This window comes from Ammospiza caudacuta, chromosome 1 (assembly GCF_027887145.1).
Source record: "Ammospiza caudacuta isolate bAmmCau1 chromosome 1, bAmmCau1.pri, whole genome shotgun sequence".
Lineage (NCBI taxonomy): Eukaryota > Metazoa > Chordata > Aves > Passeriformes > Passerellidae > Ammospiza > Ammospiza caudacuta.
In genome coordinates, this window is record NC_080593.1 from 89927486 (window position 1) to 89947025 (window position 19540).

The 19540-nt window shown below is 40.8% G+C and overlaps 1 protein-coding gene across 2 annotated transcripts in view; it reads left to right on the forward strand.

Annotated features, from left to right (window-relative positions):
* The first annotated feature begins 3569 nt into the window (after positions 1-3569).
* LOC131568899 (poly(rC)-binding protein 3-like) overlaps positions 3570-19540 on the forward strand; it is a 496267-nt gene continuing 480296 nt past the window's right edge. For both annotated transcript variants that reach the window (XM_058821076.1, XM_058821067.1), the window contains exon 1: positions 3570-3665. The gene's annotated coding sequence lies outside the window, so the exon portion shown is untranslated. The remainder of the gene's footprint in view (positions 3666-19540) is intronic.

Genomic DNA, 19540 nt, shown 5'->3' on the forward strand with positions numbered 1-19540 from the left:
ATCAAATTTCTGCCAATGGGTACTAGAGACTCACAAGGGGTCATGGTGACCTGGTTCATACCTCTTAGCAGTACAAGGACATCAAATACAGTACCCAAACTGAAGTTTTTATCTCTCTGCTTTGCTGCTCTGTCAGCATACAAGATTTGTGTGTTTCATAATGAACAAAACAGAAAGTCTGTCTTCCTCTGGACAGCATGAATGAAAACCAGAGGAAAGCTGCCTGGCAGCAACTGTTTGCAGCAACAGTGACACCCTAAAGCAATATAGTGACCTGTGAGGAAGGATTTTGTTTGTGTCAGTTTAGATGTTCTGTCTTGTTCTCTCAATAACCTTTCTGACTACCTTTGGGTTATTTGAGCAATTTAGACAATTATCTCTAATGCAGACATATTGTCTTCTGGAAAACAAGAAATTCTACAGAAGTTCTATAGACAATAAAAAATCCCTGATTTTAACCTTTGTCATCATTTCCATCCACTTAAATGTATGTTTAAGCTGTAAAACTGTTTCCCAGCATGCAAAAGGCTTGAGTGCCAAGTTATGCTTGCAAATCAGACATTAAATATGCAGATCCTGTGACATGGAAACTGAAACGTACATTTTACAAAGATATGCTGGCATTTGAACATTTTGTATTTGGGTGATCTTGAACATCACCAGTGTGTGTGCTTTTCATCATTCAACTATAAAGCCATTCATCAAAAGGGGGTTTTGGTTTTGTTAGCTTTTTGGTTTTGTTTTTAGTTGGAATAAAAAATAATAGCTCTGTGCAAATTTGGGAAAGTCAATAGGGACACAGAGTTATAATTGACAATAAGTACTACCCTGATATTGCTGGGCACAGGGCAGCTAAGGGAGTTGGTAATGGTCACAGCCTCACACTGCATGCTGAATGGACCTGTGGTTTACAGTAAACTGATGCTTTTGTAACAGTGCAAGATGATTCATAAATATTAAAAAGCTATGAGAGTTCATGTAAATACATGCTAACTGAGATGCAGTTTCTTGAAAATGAACTGAAATTAAAGAAAATATTTACTAGCAAAATGTATAAAACATTACCCTCACTTTAACGTATAAAATGTTTTCCCAACTTAGTTATTGTGGAAATCAAGACCCAAAGTATAACAAAGTTTATTTCCAATGTCTACTCCCTTTAGTGTGGCTAGGAATAATCCTGTATATATTTAGTTTTTTTAAAAAAGGGAGACATGGTCCAAAACCTGTAAACTCTTGGGTTCATCCTTTATACTCCTGAACAATTTGGTGCAAGAAGAAACCAGAGAAGAAATGGGAAGAAATTGAGCCCACAACAAGACAGAAGAGGATCTTCTTCCTCTGATTCCTCTGAGAAGCTCACTTAAGTAACTACAAGCTCTTATTTTATTTCTATTTCATATGAGAGGTTTGGAAAATTCATTATTCTTCCAGTTCCTCCTTCCTGTAAACCCAGAGCAAGTGCCTTTAATCTGGAGGGGGAAAATAGAGTTAAAATACAGAATAATCAATTTTTTGGTTCATTCTGAGGATGTATTTTTTTATTTTATTGAGCAAGGATATTCTGGTTCTAACCAAGACTTGGGTTCAAATTGTTTTACCTCCTCCTCTATTTCAGCTGATAGTGAGTGGTAAGCCAGAGCACAGAGGTAACTACTGTATTTCTGAGAGCTCCTGTGGGAGTGCTCCAAAGGCACCTGTGAGGCCAGAGCCACGCTGAACAGCAAATAAAACTAGGCACTCCACATCCCTTGATGATGGTTTGGTTCCCCACCATTTGGCCACCATGACCTGCTCATCAAGGCTGCCTGCAGACCCCCCACTGGCAGCTGGTTCACACAGCATCCTCTCGGTGGGTACCCAGGACAGGGTTTAGGAGCAACCACTTCATACCCTGGTACCTCCACATTCTAGATACCTCTATCTACTGCCAGCTATCAACAGCCAACACTAGTGTGAGTAAGCATCGTTCTTAGCATCAGTTTACATCCTGGAACATACCCTTTTACTATTTACTACATCTATTTACTATATGCGCTTATGGAGTAAGTATGTACACTTACAGAGTTTGCATATTGGAGCATATCCTTCTACTATTTACTACATATGCTTATCTCAGTGCAGCAGTGGTGCTGAAGCACAGCTTGTAGATCAGTTGCAGGTTGTGGATCCAACAGCTTGGTCTGCATTTGCTCTCATCATTTATGGGACAATGCCAATTCAAAATCACAAGTCATAAACAGACATATTTACTTGCAGTTGCTAATAGTGCTGTAGATAGAAATAAAGTACTTTTAAAAGCTCATTCACTTATCTGCACTGAAGTTCTCTTTTTTTTTTTGGTTCTTTTCTATTTCATTCAGTCTAAGGAATGAAAATGTAAAAAGGTGACCAAAGTTTTGGGGTTTTTTTAATATTTATCTGCTTAAAAACAACTTTAACAGGATTTATTTTTAGTTGCAAAGTACTCCTGAGGGCATCAAGTCCGGTAAAAATCTTCCTTCAGTGACATGTACATGTTTTCTGGATTCTGTCAGCTGTTTGAGATAAATGTGACCCGCCGATGGTCCTCATCAGCAGAATGCTGCGAGTAGCTTCCATTTGGACCAGGAAGGAAAATCATCTGCTGGCGCCGCTCTCTGTGAGCCACGCTTCCGCGTTAAAGGCACGGCTGAACGCGGTTTTACTACTTTTGATACGAATGAGCGCAATCCTCAGCTCCCGGCTCTTACAGATGCTCTCCCCAACGACACCGAGCGATCGCTGATAGATAAGCGGCGTTCAGCTGTCAAAACGCCGGCTGCCCTCCAGCATGCCCAACTTTCACTCCCCAGCCCTGAGCTCCCTTTCCCTGCCGGGCGCCGCGGGAGGGGGGCACCGCGGCCCGGAGGGCGAGCCCGGGTCCCGCACGGATCCCGCGGGCGGGCACCGCGGTTCCCCCGGCCCCGCACGGGCACTGCTCCCCTCGCAGCCGCTCGGCTCGGCTCGGCACGGCCGCGGGGAGGCACAGCCCCCGCCCCGCCGCCGTCCCGCCCGCCCGGCGCGCCCCGGCGCGGCCCTCAGCGCCCCGGCCCTCAGCGCTGGCGGCGGGGGGCGCCCGCGGGCGGCGGCGGCGGGAGCGCGGGCGCGGGGGTGGCCGAGGAGCGGCGGCGGCGGCGTGAACGCGGCTGCAGAGCCCCAGCGAGCCGCGGGAGCGCCGCGCCCGCCGCAGCCGCCGGAGCCGGGCGAGGAGCGAGCGCGGCCGGCCGGAGCCGCCCGGAGCCCCGCGGGGAGGCAGCGAGGGGCCCTCGGCGAAAGCGCGAACACAGCACCCCCCACACCCCCGCCCCGCCGCCTCCGCCCGCCCCCAGCGAAGAGAAACAAAACACAACCCCGGCACCGCCACGCTCTCCCTCCTTCTCCTCTCGGCTTTTGGTGGTTGTTTTTTGGGGTGTTTTTTAAAATTTATTTTTTTCTTTTAATTTTTTTTTTCTTGGGGATTCTCCTCTCTCCTGCCAGACTGACTTACACGTTCTTGATAATTTCTCTTCCCCTCATTTTTTATACTCTTCTCCCTGCTTCCAAACCCTGTGTCTGTGTGTTTCAATACTATCACAACCTCTGCTAAAAATAGATCTTTTTATACCCTTCCTCCTCTCTGACCCCATCCAACACCCCTTGTTAAGGTGAGTTGTGTCTTTTCATCACTTTTTTCCTTGTGTGTTGGTTTTGTTTTTTCTTTTTAGTTTTGGTTGGTTTTTTTGGTATTTTGATTTCGTTTCTTTTTCCTTTTTTTGTTGTTTGTTTTGCTTTTTTCCCCATTTAGGGCAGGTTTTAGGGAGGAGGGGATGTGAAGGAGAGAATTTCACGGGGAGTCAGGCAAAGCCTTATTTTGCCTTCTGCAGCCTCAGCATCATTCCGGACTGCTCCCTTTTATCCCAAGGATGTAGCTAGCTGATGAAAGTGGGGAACTACTCTTCCTTAGCGCTGCATGCTTGGGAGCCACAGCAACAGCAGGAAAAAAAAAAAAAACCAAAAAACAAGCTTCTCCTTTTCCTTTCGTCCTACCCCCCACTCCCTTCCTCATTCCCTCCTCCTTGCTGTGTCGTTTATTTGTTCGGTTTTTTTTATTTTATTTTGGTGGGATGTTTGGTTGGGATTTGGTGGTGGGTGGGTTTTTTTGGGTTGTTGGGGTTTTTTTGGTTTTTTTGTTTTTTGGTTTTTTTTTTTTTTCTTTCTGTGTGTATGCTTGGTTTCTGTTTTGAAGCAATACACAGGGGACTTGGAATGAATTGCATGTAGTGCCAAGGGAGCTCTGTGTGTGTGTGCACGTGTGTCTTGAGAGCGAGTGAGCGTGTGGGTGAGTGTGCAAAGTGCATTTGTATTTCGTGTTCCTGGGGTGATGAGTGTTAAAGCCACCAAACAGTCCCTGTACATGGAGCAAGGAGCACAGCAGGGGCTGCTGAGGGAGAAGCTGGTCAGGGATGCAGGAAAGCTACAGAGCTCTCCCCAGAGTTCAGTACCCTTGCTCCAGAACATCTTTCCATAGATCATTGCTGGCACCTTCAAGGTGATGGCTCCCATTCCTCTCCTGGCTTCTCAGTAGAGGAGGGCAGGAAAGGAAAACTTCACAGCTAATGAGGAGGGATAGCATTTCTGTTCCTCCAGCAGCCCGAGACAGTGTTATTCCAGGGATGAGTGGGGAAAATAAGAGTTGTGATCCAGAGCAAATGGATCGTTTGCTGTTACATATTAGTGTTCAGTGAGAAAAAGAGACTTGAAACATTATCAGTTTGGTCAGCTAGCAGGAGCATTGGAGTCCAGCTTACTTCCCAATTCCAAAGTTGTTTTAGACTGTTTTTCATTCTTCAGAAAACTGTGCCTATTGAGTGCAGAAATGTGCTTTTATGGTAAAACAGTCTATTATAAATTGCTGGGGAATGATTTATTATTCAGAGGCAATCAAGTAATTTATATGTTTCATGGATTTCCCCCAAGTCTTTTAGTGTGCCTTCAATTATGTATTTTACCTTTGTGTATGAAGCGGGTAATATAGATTTTAGTTGCATTTTAACAAGGTGTTAAGGCATAACTTGCAGGGTGCCATTTGCCAAGTGTCACTTAATATGAAACAAAATAACAGCCTCTAGCTCTTTTTCATGGATTTTTCACATCTCTCTTGTTTGTTTCAAAACAAGCGGCGATTTTGCTTAAGAACTTGTAAGGAAAACTGGCTTCACAATGGTACACAGTTTCAGATATTAGCTCAAAAGTATTAACACTTGTCTGGCTGTGAGACCTGAATTTAATTATAAAATACAAATACAAAGTGAAAGAGCACTTGGTATACATGGTTTTCTAACAGGTTGAATCATTTTTGTATCTAAAAGTTTACAAATGAGCTAAAATGGTTGTTGTGATCTGTGTTTGGAGGCCTTAATGGGTACAGGAACATTAATGTTTCCTGTCTAGTTGGTGCAATTCCAAAACATCCTGTCTTTCCTCGTGCTGCATAGATAGCACTCAGTAAAAATGAGCAGTCATGGAAATAGTCTTGTGCTATCAAGGGACATTTCATCATTTCTTGTTAGCCAAAATTAAAATATTTTACACAAGTTTGCCTTGGAATTTTTTTTTCTGCTGTGGCTGGCTGATTGTGAAAGTGGGAAGCCTGCTTTGAGTGAGATGTGACATTCCTGATGCTTGATAGCTGTGAGGGGAGAGACACCTGATGTGCTGTGTACATCATTCTTGAAGGGATGCAGGGTAAGAAAAAGGGATGGAAAACGAGCACAGTGCACTGGCAGTTTAGATAAATAAATATGGGTGATGCATGTTAGCTTGTCATCTGTGGTTCTGCTGAACCATGACTGCTGGCTAAACATATTTTCTTGGTAAGCACTGCAATGTGATACAATTTTTCTGGTTTGATAGAGTTTGCTGTTAAAATCACATGTAGCACAGAACAGTTCTTGTTCTGCAGATAAAAATTGTGCCACCTCGTTTTAATCCACTGAAATATCCACTACTCCTACTGAAGTCACCAGGAGTTACCTGTGATCAGCACTCTTCATGGTTTTTTATCTCACCATATCAGGATTTAGGATATTTCCAAAGGATGCCATTGACAGCAGATCTCGTTTTGTTTAGATTTTACTTTAGGTGCATATTGTGTGTTTACAGGTAGACACTATCTTTTACCACAACAACACTAAAATATATCAGGAAATGGAAAACTCTTAACATTGTTTTTCTCAGGAGCTTTTAAAGAGAATTCTCCCAATGTCCTTTCACTGCTTCAGGAAAAGCAGTGCTCACTTCAAAATCTACACACTAGGAACCTTTAGTTGGTTGCTTAGCTGTTGGTGAAAAAAAAAAAAAAGAATGTTTGTACACAAAAAGAGCAAGTTGTGTTTGGGGTTTTTTTATGACAACTGAAAGACAGGAGTGCTTTCAGCTGGGCATGACAGTGTTGAAGTAAGGTTGATGTTGAGTTTGATCTGGGGGTTGTTCCCACTGGCATGAGTGACAACACACCAACACTTAGCTTGTTCTGTCATGTACTAACCTAGATTAAACATCTCTAACTTATATTTTGAGATTTGGATATGGCATCAAACCTTGGATTTATTCACTTCTAAAGCCTTTTTTGTTTGTTTGTTTTGTTTTTGAAACAAGTCTTTTAAAGCTGTGAACTCCTATAAACAAAATAATGGAGTGTTCATAAGTCACTCCAAGTTTGTGGACCTTATTGCTGTGAAAGTAAGGTGGGATTTCTCTCTACTGCTCACAAACTGAAATTATTTTCTTGTATTATTGCACCATGTTATTCTGCAATGTGAGTCTGAAACTCTTAGTCAAAGCAGTTTTTATTCTGTGGATGTGGTGGTTCCACAAAAGAAGAACATGTGTATTTTGTCTTGTCCTAAATTGCAACTACCCATCAGGTTCAGTGACATTTTGTTGCAGGGCAAAGTTGCTGTTTCATTTGGGTGTAGTTATCGAGGAAACCGTATTGATGACAGACTTTCTTACAGTTTTAACGAAGTAAATGAGAACTGTTACAGGGCTGCCTGGTAATTTTGGGGCTGGGGTGCAGTGGTTTTATCTGTATCCATGCAGAATGCAATTACAGTATACATTAAAAATCAGTAGCATCTGAAAATCCATTTTTCGCTTTAGATACCTCTTTGTTTACTAGTTTAAAGTGGTACTATATATTTATGCATTTCCGTCTGAGTGTATATTTGTAATTTTAACGCGTTTAGATGAATGATGTTACCTTAAGCAAAGATGACTATTTATTTGCATTCTGTCTGCTGGAAATACGGTCTTTATAATAAAATAGGTATTTTTCTTCTGTTGTACTTGCTTATGCATAGAAGAAAATTAGTATTTTCCTCCTGAGAAATGTGTTACTCTGAAGAACCAGATGCTGAACAGAGCCTACTCGCAGTTCCCTTCCCATTCTTGGTGCATGTGGATGAGTGTCAGAGGTAACAAGTGCTCAGGCATGGCAGGGACAGGAGGAGGGTGTCTCTCTGCAAAGCAGGAGGTCTGATGATCTGGTGCTGCAGTGGCTGAGTTGTTCAGGGCTAAGAGAGCAAAGCGCTCCCTCACCCTTAACAGTGATATACTCCTTTGTCTTATGGCTTGTGTTCATCAGTCTACTTGGTTTACCTTTTATTAGTTAGGGAAGATTACAGTCTGGCAATGCTAACACAGCTTCCTGATGACAATGGTTTGTAGGAGATCAAGTGAAAGGTAATTCCGGAGAGGGGTCTCCAGCTACAGTGTTTCTTTGCGGTGTGTTTTTATTTACTCCAGTTTTCCCTGGATTTTCATCCAGCTATTCTGCCCTACTTGCCGGCGTAGGCTGGAGGTTGTTTTGTGTGCAGAAAGTGTTTGTAGGAATGGGGAAAGAATGTTATTGCTAACTTTAGACAGCAAAGTGTAACTGTTCCACCAATTCCAACCAAATGCAAGAAGAGCTGTGGCACTGGAGCTAAAATGCTCAGAATTTGCTTGATATAAATATGATATTTCATGTCTCATGAGGAGAGACACCTTTTAAAACATAATTCAAAGGGAATGCATTTTTCAGAATGAGTTTTACTGTAAGTCCCAGTGATCACTCATGTCCCAAAGAATCTGCTAGGAGCAGCCCAAGTGATTACAGGTTAAAGTGGGGTGAGGCAGCTCCTCCTGCTCCATCCACTGCTGCAGCTCCATGCTGGTAGATGGTGCCTGTGCCAGCACCGCCATTGTATCAGTGACAAAACTTAAATTTTGTTTATAGGGCGGTATACATAATGCACTATTGATTCCTGCTAGCCTGCAAGGCTTTTAACAGAGTATGAATCCAATAATTTTGATTATGGATCTTGCAACATCTGACTTTCTCATCTATGCATTAGATATATTTAGATGCTGTGAACACTTAATCCAAAGGAGCAAAATGCTTGTCTTCTGTAAATGACAGAAAAAATACTTTAATTAGTTCATTCATTTGGCCTTTTGAGGTGTGGATGGCTCAGGACTATACATTTCTTGATTACAATTTGGCTCTTGGTTTACTTAAAATAGTTGCAGAAGGATTTACTATTAATAATTTTTGACAAGCTCTTTTGTGTGCATTTTAAAAAGTGGTTAGTTTTATAGCAAGGTTTTAGGGCCAACCTCAAAAGTCTGATGAGAAATTAGTCCTCTTATTTATTAATAGTTAATATTAAATTTCATTAATTAAGTGACATGTTGTGGTTTAACCCCAGATGGCAACTAAGTCCCACACAGCCACTTGCTCACTGCCCCACCAGCAGGATGGGACAGAGAATCCAAAGAGTAAAAGTAAAAACTCATGGGTTGAGCCAAAGACAGTTTAACAGGTAAAGCAAAAGCCATACACACAAGAAAAACAAAATGAGGAATTCTTTCATCACTTCCTCTGATGTGGCAGGTGTTCAGTCATCCCCAGGAAAGCCTGGCTCTGTCTGCTCTAACAGTGACTTGGGAAGAGAAACATCATCATTCTGAACATCCCTCCCCCCAGCTCTATATGCTGCACATGGTGCCGTAGGCTAAGGAATATCTCTTGGATCAGTTGAGGTCAGCTCTCCCTGCTGTGTCCCCTCCCAGCTTCTTGTGAACCTCCAGCCTCCTCACTGGTGGGGTGGGGTGAGAGGCAGGAAAGGCCTCAACACTGCCAGCGCTGATCAGCAGTAATGAAAATATCCCTGCCTTATCACCACTGTTTCCAGGAAGGATCCACACCTCAGCCCCATACTGGCTCCTGTGAAGAAAATTAGTTCTATCCCAGTTAAAACCAGCACAGATATATAGTGGCACAGTCTGTTTCAAAGATACTGGCACTTTACATACAACAGTATCTTTTATAATGAGGCATCTGCAGCTCCCATAAAGATTTTTTAATCTGCAATCAAAATTTGAAAATTTGTACAAATCAAAGTGATAGAGTTCTTTGAGCTCTAGTAGAATAAAGCACTGTGGCTGTATGATTCTCTTACCGGTCATACCATTGTCATTCTTTCACCCGGTGAATTCATAAAACATCTACAAGCCAGCCTTAGCAGTTTCAAGCACTATCTTTAGGTAATGATGGCTGCCTCAGTAACCTTGAGTACATCAGTATTCAGAGACAATGTGGTGAAAGACAGGGAACATGAGCTGGGAAGGAAATAGGATCCTGAGATGGGGTTAGAAAACCTTTCAGTACAAACAAAAAAATAAACAGAAAAGCCTGTCTTTCTGAAGGAGAAGACAAGTAAGTACCTGGCCATGATGTTCTTCCAAGCTTCTTTGGACTTCTTTGCTGGATAAAATCAGAGTGTTTATCAGCAGTGCGGAAACTTAATGAAATTTTGTAGAATCATAGAACCATAGAATGACTTGGGATTGAAAAGGATGTTAAAGATCGTCTGGTTCCAAGCCCTGTGATGGCCACCTTCCAGGCACAGCTCAGAGCAGATCAGGTTTCAAATTTGTATAACCCAGCTGAGGCTGTAACAGGAACGGAAAGGTAGAACTTAGCAAATGTAAATACTTGTATTTAAATAAGGATGTGAATGGTTCCTTCTCCTGTTGTGATATCAATGGAGAAGTGTGTTCTGTTTCATTTGTGTGCCTTTTGAAAAGGTTTATACATTTTGCCTTATAGTATCCAATGGGGAGCCACTTAGGTTGTAAAAGTATGGAAGTTCAAAGTTAAGTTTATCTTTCACTTAACCATTACAGAGGCATGGTCAGGGTCCCAGGAATTCTCATTGCAGGTCTTAGAAACATCTCCTAAAGTGGCACTGAATGTGGGGTTTGTGTGATGCTGTTCCTACCTGTAAAACAGGATAGCAGAGCTATGACTAAATTCAGCAATTCCTATTCCTGTTAATTTCTTAACTTCAGTAGATTTCTTGCCTAAGTGAGAGACTCCAAACAGGCTGGTAGAACACTGACAACGGGGAAGGTGTGAAGTATCTATTATTATTACTTCAGAGAATCTTATCTTGTATGAGATGGCTCGTGTTTCAGGCAGTCTGCATAGCTAAACCAAAATTCCTTGGCACTTTCATTTGATTTCTGCAACACGACACTGCTTGATTCCATGAATAATGAAATAAATTGAGAGTTCTTTCTAAAATCTGAGGTCTAAATAAAGCACATGTTAAGTGTAGGAATCTTTTAAATATATTAATTCTGTATGATAAAAAATACAGTCTTTTAGCTTTATGTTTCTGGTTGTCCTTCTACGTGCAAAAAATTATTTTGTCTGTATTTGGATTTTCATCTAATATAAAAATATTTTCTGAATTCTAGAAGCAGGTGGATACTTCATTGGTTACTCTTTACATGTCAGAGACGAGACACTGGTAAGGCACTGGAACAGGCTATGCATAGAAGTTGTGGATGTCCCACCCTTGGAAGTGTTTGAAGCCTGGTTGGATGGGTCTTTGAGCATTCCAGCCCATGGCACAAGGATTAGAACTAGATGATCTTAAAGATCCCTTCTAACCGAAACCATTCTATGTTTCTGTGTCACAGACATCAACTGATTAGTCATCTCAGCAACCCCACCCTTGAGTTTTGTAGTGCACAGACAAAATATTAAGCAGCAATGATAGTAAAATAAAAGACCAGGAGAAGGTAATTTATTTTCCTTCTCTTTTTACGGTTAGTTTTCAGTGGTAATGTGGGGTAGAGACTAGAAAAGAATTGTAAATGTGACTGTTCCTAGCCACCAGTTTAGTTTTAAAGCTGTATTTTGAGGGGGGATAGGTGCCTGTGTTAGTATTTGGGATTGGCAGAATTCTCCTGCCTGGCAATACGGAAGAATCTGGGAAGAGGAGGATTTTGATTCTTTCGAGTCTGAAGGTGAAATCTGCAGTGCCATATGGATAATATCAGATCCTTCACTCCTGTGAGATCTTTCCAGTATGTATTGCAAAGGCAAACTCACGCTTGATCATCAAGGCTGAAATCTTAAAAGCAGGTTCTAAATTTGCACTCTCATGCAGATTTTGCTTGTGTGTGACACATACAAGTACAGTCTAGAGGTGTAAGCAATGTGAGGCAGAATGAGAGATAGTAGAATATAAGGAACCAAAGAAATTTTTAAACGAAAGGGTAACAAAGTACCTGCATAAGCAAAAATTTAAAAAAAAAAGTAAGTGTGGTGGAGTCTTTAAGAGAAGATGGAAGAGAGAAAAGCATTGCTCTGGGATGGGATTAATAAGATTTAACAGAATGTGAGATAAAAGGCACATAACAAATATCAGAGATTGGAGGCTGGATTGGAAGAAAGCACAACTAATGTTAGAGGGCGAAATTGCAGGCTGAAAGGGAGCTGTACACTGACAGTTTAAAGTATAGTTTCAAGATCAGCTTAAGTTGGTCTAAATTCCAACTGCTTCTGCACAATCCTCCTTCTTTCCTCTGAATAGTGTGCTGCAACTGGTAATATAAAAAAAAATAAAATATTTAGCCAAGTCAGGTCCTTGATCCATCTGACTAACTGCTCATATTAACACTACAGCTGCCTCAAGGCACAGTGGAGGGGAGGCGTAGGAAAAGGCAGCATAAAATTGACTTAGGCTGACGATGGATCTGTGCTCTTGGTCTGAAAGTCCTGGTGAGATTCTGACTTATAAATTATTTAGAAGAGAGTCTGGCTAGGAAGACATGGAGTGGTAGCACAATGGAAGGAAGAAGCCACCTGGGACAGTACTTAGAGTGAGCAGTTAAAATGGCTGCATGCAAAGGAAAAAAGATGTTAAAAACATCTAAGAGGCAAAATAAAGCATTTAAAAGTCACAAAAAGAGAGTATTTATGTTGTCTTTGTATTGAATTCATGGGCACACCTGCTGTGCAGTCTTTAATTACATGATCAAGCAGGGCATTTTTCCTACTCCTCACAAGCAGCTGCCCTGTCCCTCATGAGCAGAGGGTTGTGCCGAGCAGTGCCTGTGACCTGGGGCTTGCTTCACCTCCTTCTGTTATGAATGACAGAGTCCAGAGCTCAGCAGTCCTGCTGGAAGCTTCAGGCTTCCATCTCACATCCTTCATGTGCCTCCCCGTCAGAGGCCCCCAGCATATTCCATCCTGGCTTTTTATTAACCCAGCGTTTATGGCTCCCAAACAAAACATTTTTCTGCCCCTTTTATCTCAGAGCTGCACCTGCAGTCTGCCATACATGTGCAGAATATGTTACGCTTACTTTTAAATGGTAATGCATGATTCAAGTTTCTCTTGCAATAAGAAACTATATAGAAGGATAAAAGTAAATTCAGAATAAAATGCCTTCAGAGAAAAGGAGGAAAAGATTAGAATATGTTTTGTAATGAATGAAATAGAAAGCTCCCAGGTCTTACTGGTTATCTTTTCAATGATTTGTTTTAAAATATTAAATGGGGACATTAGATTATGCAGGAATACACAGACACATGCTAAACCGCATTATGGATTCCATTCTTTAGAAGAGAGGGTTGAAAAAAAGCAATGTATCCAGCCCTCTGAGAAATAAGATGCGGGCAGATGATGTCATGCTGTCTAGACTGGAATAAAAGATGTATTTTTAAAAATTTTAGCTAACTTACTTAAATAAAAAATTTTGAAAGTCTAAGAAGTAAGTGCTAGATGATTCTCTTAGATTTTGCTTTGATCATGTTCTATGGGTTCTGGTGCCTTTTCATAACATTTTTAAAACCTTTATTTTCTCCCTTTAAACATACCTATAGAGAATTGCATGCTCATAAGAAGATATGACTGATTCTTCTGGGTTATGCAGTTCAGTCCCTTGCTTTTGCAGCCAAGATGTCATATAATTCCTTTCATGTACTGATCAAACTCCTTCTTACAACTATTTAGGGAGTTTTTTACTTCCCATACTCCATTTGGAGGCTGTTCCAGTTTTCTGGTTTCTTTTCCCCTTAAATATGTTCATGGCCTGCTTTTATTACTTTGTTTTTGGACTACTTGAGCTGTTGTACTTGAGCTTCAATGTAAGATATTTACTGACTAAGAGCGTGGAGCAGTCCTGCTCACTGCTGGACTTTAAAAGCAAAGTTCTTGCTGGACAGAGGCCAGCTAGAGTGATGACTCCTGAGTTCTTGTGAAGGATAGATGATGGTGTAGAGTTAGGCACAATAGGTTTCATGCTCCTCATTTATGGATGACTAACCTTAAACCAGATTTCACTATTGACCTTCAGAGTGTAAATGATATGTCAAGAGCCTTAGCCACATTTCTCTTTTGGGAGGTTTGATCTTCCAGTGTGCAGTGCTCCACGGGGTTTTTTGCAGACTCATTTTCATTTGGCTTAGTTCTGGTTTCTCACTATAAATAGTTCAAGTAAAACAGAAAGAATCTTTGTTTGTAGTTTGAAAAAAAGTCCTGCTCCCCTTTTGGATTAAATTTCAGTTGGTGAGAGTTGAGTTCTTAACATTTACACAGATGCAATATTCTAAGCATTAGTCAGTCTTTCAAATAGGAGGTAGCCATTATGCTCTAAGCAAAGTTATTTTAATATTGGACTATCTAATATTCTTAATCAAGAATGCATTGGATTTCATGTAGCTTTGGCACTCTGTTACCAGTAAGTACTTCATTTGGGAGGCCAGAAATTACTAAGTTTTGATTATGAGCACATCTTCTGGTTTTAAAATTACTGGTAAAGGGAAGATGTATTTTTTATTTGTGATCCTTGAAGTATAATGCAAATAGAGGGCAGGAAATTCAAGTGGCTGGTATTTTTATGTTTCAAAAATTTATTTCAAATAGCTTTCAAAAAGCTGTGAGTACCAATGTTGGCATACCCTCACCCTGAGCACTGTGTGCTGGGGGTTCTGGGCCCTGCAGTTTAAGAAGAATGTGAAGGTTTTTGAATGTGTCTAGATGAGGGCATCAAAGCTAGAAGATCTGTCCTGTGAGGAGCAGCTGAGGACTTTGGGCTTGTCTAATTTGGAGAAGAGGAGGTTGAAGGGTGACCTTTCTACAGCTTCCTGACAGAGAACATGAGGAGGGAGGTGCTCAGCTCTTCTCCTGGGTATCCAGTGATGAGACACATGGGAATGGTTTAAAACTGGACCAGCAAAGGTTCAGACTAGATATGAAGAAGCATTTCTTTACTGAGAGGATGGTCAAACATTGAAACAGGCTCCTTGTAGAGGTGATTGATGCCCCAAGCCTGTGTTTGAGGTATTTTGACAATAATGTGCTTGAACTTTTGGTCAGCCCTGAATTGGTCATGCGGTTGGACTAGATGACCATTTTAGGTTCCTTCGAAGTGAAATATTTTGTCTATACACAATATTTTCAGTTTTCTATTTCTGTTCTTTTTCAAAAACCAAGGAGTAAAGTTGTGATGTCGAAGCTTTACATCATTTGCAACTTTAAAGTCATAGTCCCCTATATGTGAAATATTTTAAGCAATTGTATACATTATTATTACAGGTAGTTAGTGTTTACCTAAAATGGAATTATTGCAGTTTTCTACTTCTTGCATATTATTTGTCATTATGTTTCTGTTGGAAATTTGACATGGATGGATAAGATACAGTTCTGTTTATCAGATATTTTTTAAAGACCACAATAAGTAGTATTTACTGTGTCAGTGCTATAATACTACAACAAGAAGCAGGATCTGAAACAGTAAAATTCCACAGTGAATGTAGCAGCTGGAACTGTAACTCATATCATCTGCCCAACACCAAAAACTCCTTTGAGCTTTCTCCTGGGGCCGTTGACATTTGCCTTGCCTGCAGAATGACTATGCATGTTATCTGCAAGGCATTAATCCATTAGTAATGTGCTACCTTTAATCCTGGTGTAGATGTCCTCTTCCTGGAAAAGGGGTGTGTGTCACAGCATAAAGATTTCTGTATACCTGTGTGGGCAAATAACTTCCCTCGTTGGATTTGTCCCATTTAACCTAGCAGGACTGCGGTTTGGAGTGTTTGTAGGAGTCAGCTCTGAGTCATATTTGTCCTGCAGACCTGGGCATGGAAGGGATTCAAAATCCATGTAGGGGAATAGATTTCCAGTGTGTGCGTGCACAAAGGTTGGGGCTGGGAAGGAGCCTAGAGCCCTTAGCACTAACTCTGTTCATCGGTCCAGGATGTTTATGCTGGCTTAGAAGAATGCAGCAGTGCACACAGAAGTGTTGTTTACATTGCTATTATTAAAGAAAAAAAAAAACAGGAAAAAAAAGCCCACATGATTTTTTTCTTAAAAAATTAATTATAGATCTGGAAAAAAATATAATAATTATATATCATGGCAGTGTCTGACCAGTTTTTCTGGGATGCTTCGGATGCTTTTTTATTTCAAATTTCTTTTTCCACATACTGTTGCTATGGTAAGAATCAGCACATCAGGGAGAGGTGTCATAAGAAATAATGTAATAAAAAATAACCTATAAGAGCTTTGTATTTCATGGGACAGCATAGGGACCATAGTTTGGAGTTATTACTGAAGCCTTGTCAAAAGAGTTTTCAACTGTGAGTGGCACCTCATTATTCAGGGATTGTTTTTACATGACCAAAGCAAATAAAAAAATTCAACCGTTTTATCAATAAAATTACATTAACTACAAATTAATTCTTACTTTCTTTAGAAAATACTAGGTCTTCTAGAAATCAAGAAGGGAAAATAAAATAAAAAAATATGAAAAAAAACCAAAAGGAAATATGATAGGTCCATAGAGATGAAGGTAAGCAAAGCAAAATCAGAGATTTTCAGCTTTTCTGGGAAGTATGGGGGGGAGGAGGAGCAGAGAGGGATGATGTAAACCAAGGTTTTCTCAACTTGACTTTTAGTAATCAAGTCATGATAGAATTGGATGAGTACGAGAACGTGGAAATACCAGCTGTGGCATGCCAAGTTCCTATGTAGTAAAGATTGATCAAAGTAGTTGAGTATTGAAAAACAGGTGGCATCTTCAGATGGTTCAGACCTTATTGCTGCAACTCCATTACCAAGAGTACTTGTGTACCACAGCCTGCTAAACAGAGACCCTGTTGAAGAGAATTGAATTTACTGAACAGAAGTTACCTATGTTTTAAAATGAGGTGAAATAAGCTTATCATGAGATGAGGCTGTACTTTTAAAATAGCAGCTGTAGGTACAGATTAATTAAATGCATGAGAAGAGGTGGAGAGGTGACTAGAGACTCCAAGTTCTCTGAGTAGCCAAAGACATGGGATGCAAGACTCTATTGGAAGGTCAGGAGATCAAAGGGAATCCTTATATTCACTGTTAGAAGAGAGTGAGCTTGCCACACAACAATTCTAACTTCAATTCCTACAACAAGACACTGGAGAAAAATCCATGAGTGGGCTTCTGATCCCCTCCATAGTTTTGGCCTTTGGATATAGGAGACTCCAACCCAACTTTCCCATTTGATAGGCAGAAATAGGGAGACTGACCAAGGGAATTTAATCCAAATTAAATATTTATCACCATAAAACTGAGGTTTTTTTTTTTAATATGAATGGTTCCATCAATCCAAATGTTGCTCTAAACTGCCACCTAAATGCTATGTAGAAGAGTAGCTCTGTAATATTAAACCATTTGAAATGGAAAGTAAAAAAATATGTTTAGTTAGGGGTTTAGTTAATTCTTCAGACTACAATGACTTCAGTTATTTTTTGAGCAGATACCTCCTCAGTTGCAGTCAGTGGCCTCATGCCAAGCCCAGCATCCATTTGGAATCATGCAGAGTTTGCACTTCAGTAGTGTTTTAGCAATGTGACAGGCTTGCCTCCAAATGTCCTGGCTGCAATTTGCTCACAGTAACCTCATTCAGACCCACCCATGTGTTTCAAGGGTTGGCTTTCTGCTGTTTAGCTGATGTTTTGATCCAACATACCAGATCTCACTTGCAGGATGGGTTTTAGACTCACAGAGCAGCAAAGTTGTGGTGAAGGTGCCTTCTTGGCAGCAGAGGACCTGGTTTTCTCCCGAGGAATGCTGCTGCTTGTTTGGTCCTCCTGCCTGTAAGAATAAGTGCTCTCACACACTATGATGACAGTGGAGTTCAATAACAGCCAGAGTTGAGGAAGCAGGAGGATAAGCTGTCCAAAAACTTTGACTTCTTGGAAAATCCCATTCTAGAATCACTCACTAACTTCCATCAGTATTAAAGAGGATTTTGCACCAAAGACCTCTCTGAAAATCCTGCTAAGCTTCTGTCTTTGTCAGTCCTAGATGTGGATATTTCAGATCAGAGAGCAGAATTACTATTATTTTTAGATAGTTTTTCCGAAGCACTGTTGGCAATGTGCTTCTTGCCTTCCTCCTCCCATTACCTGTAACTCTTGTGTACATTCACTGATGTACATCAGCCACATCTGCCAGGAGAATGTGAAGTTCAAAACATAATCCACTCCCTAGAAATTCTTTCAGATGTGTGCCTGTATAGATGAGGAGAAGCAGACTGTTTGTGATGGGCTCCAAGGCGTGACAGCTCCAGACCTTTGGCATACTCCAACTAGAGGGGTCAGACAGGGATGGACCTTCTTAGACATCTGAGAGACTTGCAGTCAACAGAAGCTTGTAGACCCTCTCTGTAGGGCTTTTGTTCGTAACCCTGACATGATAACCATGCACATCCTTCATGGCTAACCATGGCATTCAGGGATGCTTGGCACTGTGCTTGGCACTTTGTTGTCTGCTGCAACTTTTCTTAGAATTGCGCTAATTTGCATTGTTATTACAGCTTCTGGTGAGTTTTGGATAGCCATATATTTCACCAAATAGTTTATTTTAAATGCTTCTCTGAGAAGGGTGTTTTTTTGAGGTTTAAAATGTGGACGGTCTGAATGAAAAGGAATGTTCTTCTTTCTAGTCTTGTTTTGAGGATGTCTTCTGACACATGAAACTTTCATTATCCTTTAATTATTGATAGGAAGCATTTTCTTACCAGCATAGCACTTACACACAGTAAAGTCACTTTTCAGGAGAAATTACTGCAAGCAGTTTTTGGATGAGTTTCAGTTTTGAAAATTGCTTAGGTTTTTTTTCCCTCTGTTTTTTCTTAGTATCCCATAAATTAAGTCACAAATTATAAGCAAGATCGTCATGCTGTCATGAATCACTCAAGTACTAATGGCCTAATGCACTAAGCCTTAATTAGTAATATTGTATTTTTAAAAAGACAATATTGTGAATGAAACCTGAGCATGCACTCTTTTATAACTGGGCTTCCCAGAAGATTTTAAATGGATTCCTCTTCTTAGTATGTTTTTAAATAATTGATACGGCCACTTCAAGCCCTTGCTAGACAAACGAATTATTGGCTGCTGGTGACAAAATTTGGTTTGGGCATAATAACTTCACAGAGACATGGCACTGCATACATCTGCTGCTCTAATTAGAAAGTTTGCCTAGGGTGCTTGTATCAGAAAGAGTGGGAAAAAATAGTGCTCCACAATCTGTTGTAACAGAGTGATTCCTGCAAAATTTGATTTATACAAGATGTCTGTTTAACTCTTTCACTTCTGCTGGAACAATCTGATACCATTTCAGCAAATTTTATACAGGCAGGACAGTACTGGCCTTACCTGAATGGGCTGCCTACTTGCAAATGCCACTTTAGTGTGCCACATTTAGGGCCTGCAAGTGCATTGTTCCACAGTGCAAAAAACCATCTTATTGTCTTCTGTAGAGCAGACCCTTGTGACCATTGCTGCTGTCTCCTACAGGAGTCTGCCAAGAGGCTTTCAGTAGCTCCAACCACAGAGAATAGCCAGCAGCCCTAGTGCTAAGTCCCTTTATTCCAGGTAGGCTCTCAAGTTATGAGTTTTTAACAGAGAAAGTGAAAATCAGGACTAACAGCTTAAAATGAGTTTTGGTGGCCCAGTGATAGCTGTATATTTTTGGAGGGAATCTTGTTAAGCTGGGACTAAAAGCAGTTGCTGTGAGACAATGATCAAGCACATCTTGTTGAACCAGGGAACAAACAGCACTGGAAACCAAGCCCCTTCTTACTGGAGGGGTTGGAATTAGTCCAGTTGAACAGCATTCTGCTCAAAAAAAAAAAAAAAAACCAAACTG